The sequence below is a fragment of the Giraffa tippelskirchi genome, chromosome 2, assembly GCF_054371585.1.
Source record: "Giraffa tippelskirchi isolate mGirTip1 chromosome 2, T2T-mGirTip1v1.2.pri, whole genome shotgun sequence".
NCBI classification, from domain to species: Eukaryota; Metazoa; Chordata; class Mammalia; order Artiodactyla; family Giraffidae; genus Giraffa; species Giraffa tippelskirchi.
Window position 1 is genome coordinate 66,184,871 of NC_137276.1, and position 6,132 is coordinate 66,191,002.

A 6,132-nucleotide genomic window follows, 5' to 3' on the forward strand; every position below is an offset into this window, starting at 1 on the left:
GAAACTTTGACATTATCTCATTTACTTCCCTCAAAACAATTTCACAAACGCAGAAACTGAGGCTCAGCTGCAAGTAAGACACTTGCCCAGGAGGAGACATCTAGTGAGCGCCTGGCCAGTTAATTCCAGAGTCGTGGAATTAACTGTCTACCAACACACTGTCCCTTGCTTTCCTCGCCTTATGGTGTATGACAGCTGCCTCTCATCCCCTTCTCAGGAGGGCCTCAGTGTCCTGTCCACAGGGGTGGTTGGCTGGGGGTCAGGCTCCTCTACGGCGTCGACAAGGAGTAGGGGACAGGCGCTGGGATGGGGGTCACAGGGAGAGGGACACAGAGTTTTGTCGCAGCCAGGGCTGCAGTGGTCAGTGGGTTGTCCTCTGCTTTGGAGGGGTGCTCCGTTCGTGCGGAGGGAGCCACATCTGGGAAGAGGCCGGGGGCCGGGAGCGCGGGCAAGGGGGCGCTGCGACGACACTGGTGTGCCGGGTGCCATGACGACCGCATGGCGCGGCGCGAGCCCCCTCCCCCTGGCCCGGGAGCGCGAGCGGCGGGCAGCCGGCAGCGGGCAGTAGAGCCTAGAGCCGGGCGGGCAGCTGCGCGACTCGGGAGACTTCCATCCCGGCCGCTGCACGGTCTCCTCCGCGCGGCTCGGGAAGGAGGATCCCGCTCTGGGCTGGGGCCTGCGAACGCCGGACTGTGAGGCAAGGGCGCGCGCCAGCAACCCAGCACCGGAGACCCCCTGTCCCTTGCCGGTACGCAGGGGCCCGCTGCCTCCCTCCGTCGGGGACCGTCCTGGAGCAGGGCGGAGTGGGCCGGATGGACGGTGAGTGACCCCGGGGCTGAGGCTAGGGGCGAGTGGATGGGTACTGAGGAGCTGTGAGCCAAGAGAGAGGGAAGGGGAGGGGAGGGGTTGTTCTGATAGCAGAGGGCTGTCCAGAGCCCAACATTGTGACTCTGAGTGTGTGTGTGTGACAGTCAGACACACACTGAGAGAGGGAGAAAGACCTAGAGTGCTCTGTAGAGTGTGTGCCTGAATATGTGTGTGTGAGACTGCAAGAGAGGTAGGGGAAAGACCTGGAAGCCTCTGTGCCCCGAGTGCCTAGCACACTCCCTCCTGCCTGAGAGGGGGCTCCTTTGAAACCAGGTGAGGGCAGCTTGCCTATTGGGGTTAAAGGAATTGTCATCCGTTCCAGGCGGCCAAGTCGGAGAGATGGAATTCTAGACAAGGTCTCCTCCATGCAAAATTTCCCTCCCTGGGAGAAAGGAGAGGGAACTATGGACCTGAGCTCCAGAACTTTAAGGCAGGGGTCCCCAACCTCTGGGATCTAATGCCTGGTGACCTGAAGTGGAGCTGATGCAATAATAATAGAAATAAAAGTGCACAATAAATGTAACGTGCTTGAATCATCCCCAAACCATCCCGCCCCGCTACCCCCACCCCTCACCCCCGTCCTGGTCTGTGGAAAAATTGTCTTCCATAAAGCTGTTTGCTCCAGCCTTACCAGATGGGGGGCCAGACTCCTGTCTCAGCCGGTGTGGGCAAAGGAAACCATCTTTCAGCTAAGAAACTGGAGAATCCAGGGATGGTCCACTGGCTTGCTGGGTGTCTTTGGGGTTTTGCCTAAATCTCTCTGTGTGAGGTGGTGCTAGTGGTAAAGAACCTGCCTACCAAAAAAAAAAAAAGAACCTGCCTACCAATGCAGGAGACATAAGAGACATGAGTTCGATCCCTGGGTTGGGAAGACCCCCTGGTAGAGGAAATGGCAACCCACTCCAGTATTCTTGCCTGGAAAATCCCATGGACAGAGGAGCCTGATGGGCTGCAGTACATAGGGTCACAAAGAGTCATGTGACTTATCACGCACGGCCTTTGTGCAGCTGGTTACCTATCTCTTGAATGGAGAAACTTACTTTCAGCTGGATTCACAGTGTGGCTGTGAGGGTAAAAATGAGACAAGATGTGTTGAATAAAATCATATGGTAAAAGAAGGCTGCTTCAGGAGGTAATAAAACCTGGAAATTCCACGCCAGTACAATTGCAAACATGGCTGGCAAGAAAGAAACGAGAGTTTTACAGAACATTGTGTGCAGCTGCACTTGTTGCTTTCCAATGAGCTAGGGTTGAAAAGTGCATGCACACAAGATGCAATGAGAAATGCAGAACTCAAGATGCATCTAGAAGATTAGTGGGATCTGGAAGGATAGTGTTAGCAAAGCACTGAAACCTCAGTGAACAGAAGCCAAGAAAAACTGGTAGAGACAGAGCAAAGTGTTTTCAAAGTTTGCATAAGGATAGCAGAGGAACCTGCATTGGGTTTGGGCTTGTGGTATATGTAACCTTAACACACAAGGGAGGGCAGCCTAGCAGGCCGCACAGGCAATTTTACTTCAAATGGTGAAATGAGGGACATAAAGAGGAGATTGAAGCCCAACACAAGTGATTGGATAAGGCATCAAGCCACGTATAATCTAAGCTCAGATAAATAACATCCCAGGGACCTGGAGGCATTCTCCGATGTAATCTTTGCCTTAGAGGAAATGGCAGAGAATGAAGTGCCAGAAGACTGAAGATGGGCAAGTGTCCTGATTTTCAGAAAGAAAGAAAAGGTAGATCAAAATCAAGCCCTAAACTGCTAAGAAAAATATTGACCTGTATTTAAAATTTCAGAATAAATTATCAAACACTTGTGAACACTTGTTGTTCAGTCGCTAAGTCATGTCCTACTTTCTGTGACCCCATGGACTGCAGCATGCCAGGCTTCCCTGTCCTTCACTATCTCCCGGAGTTTGCTCAAACTCATGTCCATTGAGTCAGTGATGACATCCAACCATCTTATCCTCTGTCATCCCCTTCTCTTCCTGCCCTCAATCACTCCCAGCATCAGAGTCTTTTCCAATGAGTCAGTTCTTTGCATCAGGTGGCCAAAGTATTGGAACTTCTGCTTCAGCATCAGCCCTTCCAATGAATATCCAGGGTTTATTTCCTTTAGGATTGACTGGTTTGATCTCCTCACTGTCCAAAGGACTCTCAAGAGTTTTCTCCAGCACCACAGTTCAAAAGCATCAGTTCTTTGGCGCTCAGCCTTCTTTATAGTCCAACTCTCATATCTGTATATGACTACTGGAAAAACCATAGCCTTGACTAGACGGATCTTTGTTGGCAAAGTAATGTCTCTGCTTTTTAATATGCTGTCTGGTCTTGTCATAGCTTTTCTTCCAAGGAGCAAGCGTCTTTTAATTTCATGGCTGCAGTCACTGTCTGCAATGATTTTGGAACCCAAGTAAATGAAGTCTGTAACTGTGTCCATTGTTTCCCTATCTATTTGCCCTCTGTGCCCATCTATTTGCCATGATGTGATGGGACTGGATGCCATGATCTTCATTTTTTGAATGTTGAGTTTTAAGCCAGCTTTTTCACTCTCCTCTTTCACCTCCATCAAGAGGCTCTTTAGCTCCTCTTTGCTTTCTGCCGTAAGGGTGGTGTCATCTGTATATCTGAGGTTATTGATATTTCTCCCAGCAGTCTTGATTCCAGCTTGTGATTCATCCAGCCCAGCATTTTGCTTGATGTACTCTGCATATAACTTAAATAAGCAGGGTAACAATATACAGCCTTGACATACTCCTTTCCCCATTTGGAACCAGTCCATTGTTCCATGTTCCATGCTAACTCTTGCTTCTTGACCTGCATTCAGATTTCTCAGGAGGCAGATAAGGTGGTCTGGTATTCCTGTCTCTTTCAGAATTGTCCACAGTTTGTTATGATCCACATAGTCAAAGGCTTTAGCATAGTCAATGAAGCATATGTAGATGTTTATCTGGAATTCTCTTGCTTTTTCTATGATCCAACAGATGTTGGCAATTTGATCTCTGGTTCCTCTGCCTTTTCTGTAATTCAGCTTGTAAACCTGGAAGTTCTTGGCTCACGTACCGTTGAAGAATTTGAAGGATTACCTTGCTAGCGTGTGAAATGAGCACAATTATCTGGTAGTTTGAACATTCTTTGGCATTGGCCTTCTTTAGGATTGGAATGAAAACTGACTTTTTGTAGTCCTATGGCCATTGCTGAGTTTTCCAAATTTGCTGGTGTATTGAGTGCAGCATTTTAATAGCATCGTCTTTTAGGATTTGAAATAGCTCAGCTGGCATTCCATCACCTCTACTAGCTTTGTTTGTAGTAATGCTTCCTAAGGCCCACTTGATTTCACACTCCAGGATGTCTGGCTTTAGGTGAGTGATCACACCATCATGGTTATCCGGTTCATTAAGATCTTTTTTGTACAGTTTTTCTGTGTATTCTTGCCACCTCTTAATCTCTTCTGTTTCTGTTATGTCCTTACTGTTTCTGTCCTTTATTGTGTCCATCTTTGCATAAAACATTCCCTTTGTATCTTTAATTCTCTTGAGATCTCTAGCCTTTCCCATTCTATTGTTTTCCTCTATTTCTTTGCATTGTTCACTCAAGAAGGCTTTCTTATCTCTCTTTGATATTCTTTGAACTCTACATTCAGTTGGGTATATCTTTTCCTTTCTCCTTTGCCTTTTGCTTCTCTTCTTTTCTCAGCTATTTGTAAGGCCTCCTCAGACAACCATTTTGACTTGTTGCATTTCTTTTCCTTGGGGATGGTTTTGGTCACTGCCTCCTGTACATTGTTACGAACCTCTGTCCATCGTTCTTCAGGCACTCTGTCTACAAGATCTAATCCTTCAATCTATTTGTCACTTCCACTGTATAATCATAAGGGATTTGATTTAAGTCATACCTGAATGGCCTAGTGGTTTTCCCTACCTTCTTCGATTTAAGTCTGAATTCTGCAATAATGAGCTGATGTTGTGAGCCACAGTCAGCTCCAGGTCTTGTTTTTGCTGACTTAGAAGACAATAAAGCAATCAGACATCACAGAATTTTTTCAAAGGAGGCATCCTGTACACTTGCAAAGATATGTGCATAAGCATTTTCATCACAGTGCAAAATTAGAAATCATCTAATGTCCCTAAGTTAAGTAAATTAAATGATGAGAGCACTTGCAATAGTATGCTGTATGAGTTGTGTTTAGGATCTTATTTACTGGTATGAAAATATATTTATTACCTACTGTGAGTAACTTTTTAAAAAGCAGGCTTTAGAACACACGTGTAGAATGATCCCCTTTATGCAAAATTAAATAGGCTAATTATTGAATGTATATGTAAAATACATGCAAAGAGATGGTCACAAACATCTTTGGGTGCTCCTGCTTCTGAAATTTTACCCTAAGAGAAGGAGCTGATGCCTGAAAGCAGAGGTCAGGAGACTGAGATGGGAAAAGGAGAAAAGGCAAGAACAGAACTGAGTATGTGGATGAACTGGGCTTAGTGGTGGGCCACCTGGGTTCTATTTCTCTGGACGCCTTCTGAGAAAAGTGCAGAAGGCACCGGAGATTTTCCCCACAGCCATGGGTAGCTGACAGCTGTTTGTTCCTCTTCACCAGTTGAAGGTTACTCTGCTCCCACACTTCTAGGTTGATCCCTTTTGTGGCTTCAAAGAAAGCAAAACAGAGAGCTCTGGTGTCGGCTTGATGAGATGCTGGAAATGCAGGGTACAGTCAACTTGGCCAGAATCTTTGGGACGTGGCTGGGAGCATCACAAAGGCAATGGCCATGGGGGCATCTCTGGGTGTGAAATTTCAGGGATGTTTATTTCACTCTTTTCTTTTGTAGTGCACAGAACTGCTTTATAGTAAACATATTGCCTTTTTTAATAAAAACAATTTTTTTTTCAAAAAGAAAGAAAAAAATGTAGTGATGTAGTAGTCATTAGGGGCCAATATTAGTGCTAAAAACAACTCAGGCTAAACCTCCCACATTTCCTCTTTCACACTGGGTTTCTAAGAGGTAGAAAGATGAATTACGAGATTTCAGCAAGAGCCTGCTAAGATCTCTCATGAGAGCCCTGTGAACTGAGCTGTGGCAAGGGGCCTGAAGGACTGATGACAAGACTTTTTATAAACTTTAATGCAGCTTAGAGGTCCCTCAGACTTTGACCTTGACATTGATGTTAAATAATTGAGAGGGAAAATACAAGGCATGCTCATCAAATCTGTGGATAAGAGCTATAACATCCACATAGCAACAGGTTCAAAATTTAAATTAGAGT